Genomic DNA, 10,443 nt, shown 5'->3' on the forward strand with positions numbered 1-10,443 from the left:
TTTGCACGGAGCTCTGGTGACTTTGAAGCACACAAAGAGAGTTTCGAGCTGCTTTGCAACCCATTTACAGTTGACGTGGAAACTGCATCTGTGCAGATTCAGATGGAGCTGACTGAGCTGCAGTGTAATGGGACACTCAAGGCAAAGTACGACAGTGAAGGGCCCGCACAGTTTATTTGTTCCATTCCTGAAGCAATGCCCCAGCTCTGTGTACATGCGGCTAGAAATTTGTGTATGTTTGGTAGCACATATCTGTGTGTCAAGTTCACAGGTGCGGGACTCAAAAGGCAGGACTCAGAACAGGTGCAGTCAAAAGCCAAGTGGGTTTTATTCACAACACCAGTGCTATAAACATATGTACAGTGGGGTCGGGAGAAGAGGGGTCCAAGGATTCCAGGGTTAAGGTCCAGGGCAGGGAAGAGGGAACACTCTCACTTGCTATTCTCTGTGAATACTCCAATCACCAGTTCCACACCACGCTCTCTCTTTCATTCGTGCTCAGCAGGGAAAAGTCCAGGGGAGACAGGTTCCGATCCAGGAGAGTCTACAAGGGAGAAGGAGACAGACGTCAGGGAATACTCAGAAACACAAGGTAACAAGAGACAAAGCTGGCTGCACTAAAAATGCTGAGTGTAATGCTCCAGCGAGGAACACAACTCCAACTCGGCCTTAAATATGGTTGGAGTCATCCAGTAGTGATGAAATACAAGGATTGAGTGTGTGTGGGACCAGGTGACCACAGGCAGGCTGGGAGGCAGGCAGGCACCATGTCCAGGGATGTCACAGATGGATCATGACACTGTGTGAGAATCTGTTTTCAGTGATTAACAAAACAGCACACAGGAGTCATGTCACTGATGAACACCTGCAGTCGATCCTGAGAATCTCTAAAACACAAGAGCTCACACCAAACTTAAACAAACTTGTTGCCAAAAAAAGATGCCGAGCATCCAGCTCTGACAAAATGGCATGGGAGCAAAAAAACCTAAATGTTATGATTTATTGTTATTTCAAATTTTGCTGAAAAGCAGAAATTTTATTTATATTTACAGTTGTTGTTTTTGTTTTTTTGCATTATGTTCATATTTTGAATTTGTATCATTTTGACAGTAGATATTTTTATGGAGAGCAAAATATTTAAAGTTTATTTTTTCTAAGTTTATTTATTGTGGAATAATATTCCCGTCTGTTTTTATTCATATCTATGTTTTAAAAAACATTGTTTTAGTGTGTTTAACAAATGTTTGTGTCGTATGGCCTGCGACCTAAAGTGTGCCTTTTGTTATGGCCCCCTGTGCAACTGAGTTTGACACCCCTGTTGTAAAGGAACTATCCTACCTTTGGCTGGTGCTTTTGAAGTTTCCTCCAACTTTTTAGCTCCAATTATTCGGCCTTACTTGAGTAATTTTTTGGATGACTACTTTTCACTTTTACTTGAGTAATAATATTTTAAAGTAATGCTACTCTTACTTGAGTATAATTTTTGGATACTTGACCCACCTCTCCTGGTGACAATTTTATATACACCCACCTCAAGTCTCTGCTGGCACTTGAGACCGAAGTTTACGAAGAAGTTGTAATCATAAGGGTCAGTGTCTGGGGCAGAGCTTGCAGATGTCTGGCAGGTCATCAAAGGGACTGGAGATGACTTGCCTGGCCTGAAACTGACATCGTGGCCTCGTCTGGATTAAAGACAAGTTATGATCAATATTCACAAAAACCTCACTGAGCTTTTGTTTTATGGACAATGACTGTGACCCCTACCTCTTTACAAAGCCCTCCAGCAGGCTGTGCAGGATGTTGCTCCATGTTTCCCACTCACCAGACATGCCCTGTTTGGCTTTTAGTTAGTGATCTTCCTAAAACTTTTCCACACAGAGGTCGGGTAAGGCCCGCCCTTCCTACGCTCATTATTACCCTGCCTCACAGAGGCCGGTTAAGGCCTGCTGCCCCACCAGCTCCTGCGCCGCTGTCGGGGGAAAGAGGTCGGGACACAGTCTTGGGTGACAGGCAACCGTTCCTGACATGGGTGGAAACCTCTGGAGGGGGTGCTTGCAAATCTGAGGAGAAAAGAAGGGTTGGATTTAAGCTTCAGAAGAATTCAAGCATCAGCACGGGCTGAGTTTACTGAAACAACACTATAACGTCAGTAATACAGCCGGACAGCGGATGCGCTCGTTTGTACAATGGAAGCTGGGCCCAACAAACGGGGGCATCCCTAGAGGTGGTCGGGTCGAAAACCAGACTTTTTTATTTTTTTAATTCTATGGTCAAAGAGGTTCGGAATGTAATGCATGTTTTGATTTGGGGGAGAGTTTTCAACCAGACCAAAAGGGCATTAGCCTCAGTAATTGTGCGAACTTACAGTCCAGCGCCAGGTAACGTGCAGATTTATAATCCAGCACCAGGAAATTGCGCGAATAAGCGCCAGGTTTATGGTTTTTAGCACTTTGTACCAAAGCAAAGGCTGCAGAGGGAACGCACGGCTACAATAGGTGCTGAGCTCAGCCAAACGGCCAGTGCCGGTTGGTCTGGCCGGCAGGAAGCGTGCCGGTTGGTCTGGGTGAAAACTCTCATTTTTATGGTATGATTGTTTTGTTTTTTTTTAAGAAAGGTGGGAAAGTATGCCTGAAGTATGTTGTGTGAGAGAAAAAGAGAGATGTCGACAAAGACAAGACTTAAATCGGCTGATGTGTGTGGGATGAATGATGAGAAGAGGTGTGTTAAGATGTGAGAAAAGTAGTGTTTTTACTGAATCAGAGAATGAAAGTGTTAATAGTAGTAGTAAGTAGTAATGGAAATGATATTAAATAAATGTTTTAGTGTCAGTTGCAGGTGACCACGGACCTGGATCAACCTCCTCCACGAGCACAGCGGCCGGAGCAAAATGATAGACTAACATAATTGGAACCACACTCATGCTGTGTTTTGGCTGAATATTTCACAGCTTTACCTCCATGTACATCTTATCCTGAAAAAGAAGCTTCGAGGGTTTCAATTCAATGAAAATTGAATTGAAAATTGGGGCCGACTGACTCGTGGAGGTTGAGAAAGTGTCCGGTGCAACACACACACACACACACACACACACACACACATGTGCGGGTTTGCTATCCTCGTGGGGACATCCCATTGACATAATGCTTTCCCTAGCCGCTTACCCTAACCCTAACCATCAAAAATGAATGCCTAACCCTGACCCTTACCCTAAACCTAACCATAACCTAATTGTAACCCTTACACTAAAACCACATTTTGAGTGTGAAAATTGCTTTCTACCCCGTGGGGACCTGGACTTGGGTCCCCACGGTGCAGAAAGTCCCCACCAGTATAGTAAATGTCAGGTTGTGGTCCCCACCAGGATAGTAGAAACCCGTACACACACACACACACACACACACACACACACACACACACACACACACACACACACACACACACACACACACACACACAGATGTGAAAGAAAGGCAGCTTTTAAGGAAATACCTTTTTAGGGAGAAAAGGGAGCTGGGCCCTGTTGAATCCGCAGCTTCACTGCACACACATGCATGCAAGCCTACTAACACACACACATGCAATGAAGATTACACACATGAACATGGCCACAGCTCTCATCAGTGTTAAAACTGGGAAAATTTAACAGAATCTTGTTATCAAATGCTGATTTCATCAACTGCTGATAACTAATGAACTCTCCAGGTTGTAGGACAACAGGTTAACTTTTGTGAAAGGGGAAAAAATAAAGATAAATTCTGGTATGACCAACCAGTAATCAGACAGTAAATTTAGTTGTCAGTATAGTAAATTGTGAGTTGCGTTCTGCTTGATCGGAGAGTGCTTTCGAGCGTTTTCCTTATAAAACGTCGTTTTTACCGTTTCTTCCCGCAGTAAATATAAACAACGATAGTATTCAGGAAGAAAACCAAACATTGCATATATTTTTATCATAACTCTGGTTTTATGTGGCCTATCAACACAATTTAAAAACTGGTATAAAGTCCACACTTTTTCCGTCAGTTGCTCCGTCTGTCCTGCTCACATCTCCAGTGGTTGTACACGTTGTCATTAACGTGGCTTCACTCCACATCAGCCACACCGCTTTGCTAGCTAAAACATCGGTGATTAGCTGCGTATATACGAATGTGAATCGCATTATTGGCTGGACTATGGGATAAGGTGGCATCGTTTATTGTTAAAGTTTTAATTTTAATTTCAATTCAGGTTAGATTTTTTTTTCTGTGCGCAACACAGATTTTCTGTGCGCAGAGACCGTGCCAGCAGTGCGCAATTGCGCATGCGCGCAGCTTAGAGGGAACATTGCTTCCGGGGGTGATATTTTGTGTCTTGATAATCAGTTCTCTTTTAAGCTGGCCTGCAAGATTGAAAAAGCACTATAAAATATTTCATTGAGAGCGAATACAAGGCGAGCTTCTCCAAATTACAGTGGGCTGAGGAGAAATTCTCCTACCTGAGACACTGACCATGTTAGATGGTAAGTCCTGTGTCTAGAAGGATTGCAGCGATTTAATCCATTCCAAAATCATAGAGAATTGTTTTTATTTTTTTTGTAATGATGTCATATTGCTTTCAGTGGATACTTAAACTGGTGCGCAGGTTTCCACTATCAGCAATGATTGGTATGAATGCATGTGACTGGACTGTGATGGACTGATGATGTGCACTAAGTGTGACTGACTTGAAATTGAGATGACTGTAACTATTTTAGGATTAGTCAGTGGGCCCTGCAGACTTAACCCTTTAGCTGCCACTTTTCTGTGTTACTGATTTTTGTATGAAGGAAACTGTGGTTTTACTGGCTGCTTGTTGGTTATGCTATCACACTGTATTGTTGGAAAATGTTAAACATTACAGTGGGAAAATGTGTATACAATGTAGAAAATATACTGTGTTGAAACCAGCGTTCACAGCAGCAGATTGTTGACTACATGATTTACAGCAGCACCTCTGGAATCTGTTGATCCAGGCCTGACCTCCTGGACGCTCCACTGCTAATGTTTTTTTTCCCCTCTCTCTAAGGGTCTTTGTGGAGGATTTGGCATCACACAGACAGACATGAGTGACAATAAAGCAGGATGTGCAGTGATTACAAAACATTTTAGTGTTGGGCTCATTATCATATCACTATTTATCTCAAGCTATTGAGCTTGTAGTGTTAAGCCAAGTAAGTGACATTACTTAAGAACAGTCACTGGTTACAGCAGTTTTGATTAAACAGATGGGATGATCCTTGATTTGGGCAAATTATGGCAACAGTAGTGCTTTTAGTGATCTGGGGAAATAAACTGCACATGGCACACTTGTGTCTGTAGTGCTGGATGCCTTATTACTCTTATGACCAGTGATGGGAATAACAGCGTTACAAGTAACGGCGTTACTAACGGTGTTACTTTTTTCAGTAACGAGTAATCTAACTAATTACTATTCCTACCATTACAACACCGTTACTGTTACTAAAAAGAAAATGCAGTGCGGTCGCGTTACTATTTTTCAACAAACATACGGTTGAAGCTGTGTTCAGCTTACCGCTTCTTATATCAGTTGCACGGAAGTAGCTGTAAATAATCTGGACGCTACAGCTTTAAGCAGCTGTGTGCGCTCCCGCGGACGGCAATCACTTTCTGCCCGACGATCACTTTCTGGCACAACACCTGGAGCTAAGGGGCAAAACAATCGCATGAATGCTGCTGTTTGACTGAGGAAGAATAAAGTAGTCGTGGTAAGCCAATCACATGAACACTTTAAGATGATAAAGCAACAAGGTGATATATACCAGTTTTTAAATTGTGTTCATAGGCCACGTAAAACCAGAGTCATGATAAACAATATATTCGCGTGTTTTTTCCTCAATAGTTTCGTCACATTTACTGTCTAAGGACAGCGCTAGCAAGCACTCTCTGCTTATGAGCAAAAAATAAAAAAACAAAACAAAAAACAGCCCATTTCTGTTGGTGGAAAAATGCACCATGTCGACCAATCAAAAAATGATCTGGCGACATGACATTTGGTTGTTTATGAAGAAGGGGAAGTTTTAGGAGTGACGGCGAGCGAGAGAGAGAGACAGCAGAAAAAGAGAGAGAGCGAGTTTTGAGATGTGAGAGATTTGTGACGTTTAGCGTGTTTGAAGTGTGTAGTTAATGTGTTGTCTTGTGTAGTTAGTGTGTAGTGTTGTGGATAGTTTTGTGTTGTGTGTCAGAACAATAAGGCGACTGCTGTCTCCAGGTAGAAACAGGAGTGACACCTGCTGCTGTCAGGCCTGCAGGTATCAGGCTGTGATGTTCTCCTTTATAGTGGACAGAATTATTTTTTTGGAGTGGCACAAATAATTTGTGTGGCATCTTATTGAAGAACAGCTGATTGTTCTGTAAATAGTTTGAAATGGTTATAAAAAAAAAGAGAAAAAGGTAAATGGCTGCAAATGCAAACTTGCACATATGATTTAAAAATTCACAATTTGTATTTGCATTTAAAGTTATGAAATATGATTCAATGAACGTGTTTGTGGCTGTTACAGTAAAAATAACTTTTTCTACTCAGATTATGTTTTTTGTCTGATTTTAGATCAATTGTGTTAATACAGTATATCAAAATGAAAACATAACTGTAAATTCAGACACGTGAGGTTGTGCTGAAAAGAATGATACCAAACAAGGCAAAGTAAATAGTTTTTAAAGGTAAAATGTGGAGGGAAAATCAAAAGTAGTTAAAAATGGCCAATTATACCCTGGAACCCAGAGGATTAAACTTTTTTTTTTTTTAAAGTAACGCAATAGTTACTTTTCAAGTAATTAATTACTTTTAGAATCTGGTAACTCAGTTACTAACTCAGTTACTTTTTTGAAGAAGTAACTAGTAACTATAATTTATTATTTTTTCAAAGTAACCTGTCCAACACTGCTTATGACCTACAGCATTAACCACAGATTTCTGCATTAAACTCTGGGGAAGACAACTCTGCCATTTCAACCTACAGCTGCGTTGGAACGAGAGAGTGAGGGGTGAAAAGAGCGCCCTCCTCCAAAAAGGGCGTGCAGAGCAAGACTCTGTCACCCACGAGGGAACAGCAAATGAACGCAGACAACATCTGATTGAACGGTTTGCCTGGAAAGGTTCAGTGTGTACGCTAAGGTGGTCGTTGGTGTAACATTTCTAATCATTTTACAAATGATGTATTTACATGACTCTGAACATTACAAACTCTTTTAGAGTCCTGAGCCTGAGTAAAAGTGACTGGAGTAATTATAGCATGTATGTTTCACAGCTACTAGACTAATAATTACTTGTGTACATTTTGCAGGGCAGCTAGACAGTTTTTCTAGCATGTCAGTTCCTGATGCGCAAGTGCATTAGGTCTGATTATCTGAGTAAACATAACAATAAGAACAGTTGTAAGTCCCTTTGACGTGTGTACTGAATTCTGACACATTGTTTGACATCCTAAAGGTAGGATTTTGGGTTTATCACATTTCATTGAGGGATTTTACTAGGCCTCAAACATGCAAGGAGCACCTAGAGAATGAGGTTGAAGTTGAACTAAGGTTGAAGTTTTCATTCTTACAGATGAACAACTAATGCTGTTTTATTTCTGTATGTGATCTTATATGTTTGTTTTCTTTTATATTATAACTGTCATTCTTTTGAACAAAGGGTGGAGAATCAGATGAAGAGAGGCTGATAGTGAGAGTGAAGATGACTATAAAGTGTGAGTTTGTTTTTCCTTATGACTATAAGAAGGATGAACACAAATGGTGCAGGGTGCTGCTGCAGGCCCCTCTCTTATCATTAAATGTAAGGGCAGGAGGCAGTGCGACCTTTTCACAGACAGAAAGAGAAGAATTGGCAGCTTCTGCTGCAAATGTGGGAAGTTTACATGCAAGGACCACAGTCTGTCCATTTCCAGCCTCTGTTCCACCTAAGCAGGACTCTCACACCCAGACACATACTCTCTCTCATGCCTTTCCCCATCCCCAACAACATAAATGTTCACGTTCATCTTTCTAAAATAAATGTTTTTCTGGTTCAAACTGATCTTGTGGTTTCTTTACATCATTGATTTTATCTTATTTTAGAACACAACAAGGTAATAAGCATTTAGTAGTAGGAAAATATTTTACATCAGTGTTGATGTGAATCAATTATGTCCCAGACTCTACTATTTAAAATACAAAAAAATCCAGCAGCACTGCAAATATATAAAATTGTGAGATTTGAGTTTGTCTTCCATTGTACAAACAAACTGTTGTTTAAAGAGTTAAAAATGTAAAAAGTAATGACTATTTTATATTTATGGAAAGAACTGGTGTTAGTTAAAAACTTTATGCAGAAGAAATTGCACAAAACCATAAAAATGATAAAAATGACAGACCTAATCTGTTGGTGGACACTTTTGGCCACGAACAAGCTGAAAGGGTAGTGATTTTGAAGAAACCCAGCAGGTTAAAATCATTTTTGGCTAATGACAAAAAAAAGTCACTTAAAGGGCCAAAATGCATTCTATTTCTTCACCTCAAGAAGGGGTGACGTGGGCCGCACGTAGCCTCCGGGCCTCAAGTTTGAGACCCCTGACCTAAGGCTTTGGCAGTTTAATTAGAGAACAAATAAAAGGCGTTTAATAAAAACTGTGACATAACCAGTAACATTCATTATATTCTCCCAACAGCCAGATTATGCTAAATTAACCCTCTGATGCATAGTGGTCACTGGAGTGGACAGCTACTAAAACGTACATATCTCTTTAATGCATTGGTTTCTATGGTGGAACTGCATATTAGCCTCTAGAGTGCTCTCTGCTGCCATGCTCCATTGAGGTCAATTCAGTGTTCAGTTAGTGCAACTGCAAGTAAATTTCCTCTGAATCAAAGATGGCAGACAAACTGTAAACTATATATTTTTTAACATAAGTCATAAATTGCTACACTGTTTTTTGGGACCGTTTTGGTTATAAGTAAGCGTATAATTGTTAAATTTATAAGCTACTCATTTAAAATATATATTTTTGTGCAGGTCAGCTGTTGTTTGAGTTACTATAATAATTATTTTATCATATTTTGTAGACTTCAAATGCAGCAAAGAATAAGGCAGCGTACAGAATAGTCCAGGAAATTCCATCCTGCTCCAGTGATGATGATTTCATTGATGAGTGCAGTGATGGTGAGTTCAGTGATAAGTCCAGTGATAAGTCCAGGGAGTGAAGGTATGGGTGAGAGCAGGAACCTCAGGCTATATGACAGGCTATATGGTTCGACAGTTCTGTCATCCACATGATCTCGTCCTGTGCTGGCCAATCCCCTGAAGATGTTGCCAACAGATGGGTCAAGAAGGAAAAAAAGATGATGATGATCCAAAAGCCCTTCTCTGTGGCCCTTTACAATCAACACATGGGTGGGGTTGATCTTGTTGACCAATGTCTGGCAATGTACCCCCACAGACGTCGAAACAAGAGGTGGTACATCCGAGTGTTTTTTCATTTTTTGGATGTGACCATTGTAAATGCCTGGCGCTTCTACCAGATGTCTGGTTTGGAAAAGATGAGACTCCTCCTCTTCAAAGCATCTGTGGCTCATGCACTGATAAATAGTGGCACCCTCCAGCAATGCAAAAGAGGAAGACCCAGTGGGACCCCACAACCCGTGAAGTGGAGAGCAGTCACCAAAGTAGCCCGTGAGGTCAGGTTTGCCACAGGATATCACTGGCCCCAACTGACCGAGGTGAAAAATGCAAACAGATGCCATGATGTTGCGTGCACACGGAAGACCAAATACATCTGCATGCAATGCTGTGTGCCATTGCGCCCTGGATGCTTTGCAAACTTTCACACAGCCTAGGTGTGATGAACATAGAAGTGTTCGGAGATGCAGAGACTAAGATGTCAGTTTGTGTTTTCTTCCAGCATGCTAATAAGGGCTTGGTAATACTGTCCTGCATCGTTATAGAACTGTGTAGACTCAAAAATGTTTCTCTTGTTGGAGATAGTTTGCCATATTCAGGTGCAGGATTCACAGATAGGACTGTTGACTGGTTTTGTTATTTACGCCCAAACATTGGTGTTATATGAGTTGAAAGTTCCCAAAAATTGCTGAGATGTTTTTCAAAGGATACATCAAACAAGTGTTTGTATATTTACAATAGAACACAAAGTAATTCATTTTTACAGTAAATTCACAGTATTTCATGCTAAGTGCTCGGGCGCACGTAGTCCACTGGAGTGGACAAGTTTATAACTTTATAAAAAAAACATATTTTTAGGAAAAAAAAGAGTTGAACATTTTTTTCATGTCCTGAGAAGAATAAAAGCACTCGAGAAAAAAATCTTGACCAAGGCTTTCATAATTCATGCATCAGAGGGTTAATATTAGGAAAGTAACCGCTACTTTGCAGAGTTCTAGCTAGCAGTGCCCAGTTTAACAGAATATTTTGATACAA

Source organism: Pelmatolapia mariae, linkage group LG20 (assembly GCF_036321145.2).
Source record: "Pelmatolapia mariae isolate MD_Pm_ZW linkage group LG20, Pm_UMD_F_2, whole genome shotgun sequence".
In the NCBI taxonomy this organism is placed as follows: Eukaryota; Metazoa; Chordata; class Actinopteri; order Cichliformes; family Cichlidae; genus Pelmatolapia; species Pelmatolapia mariae.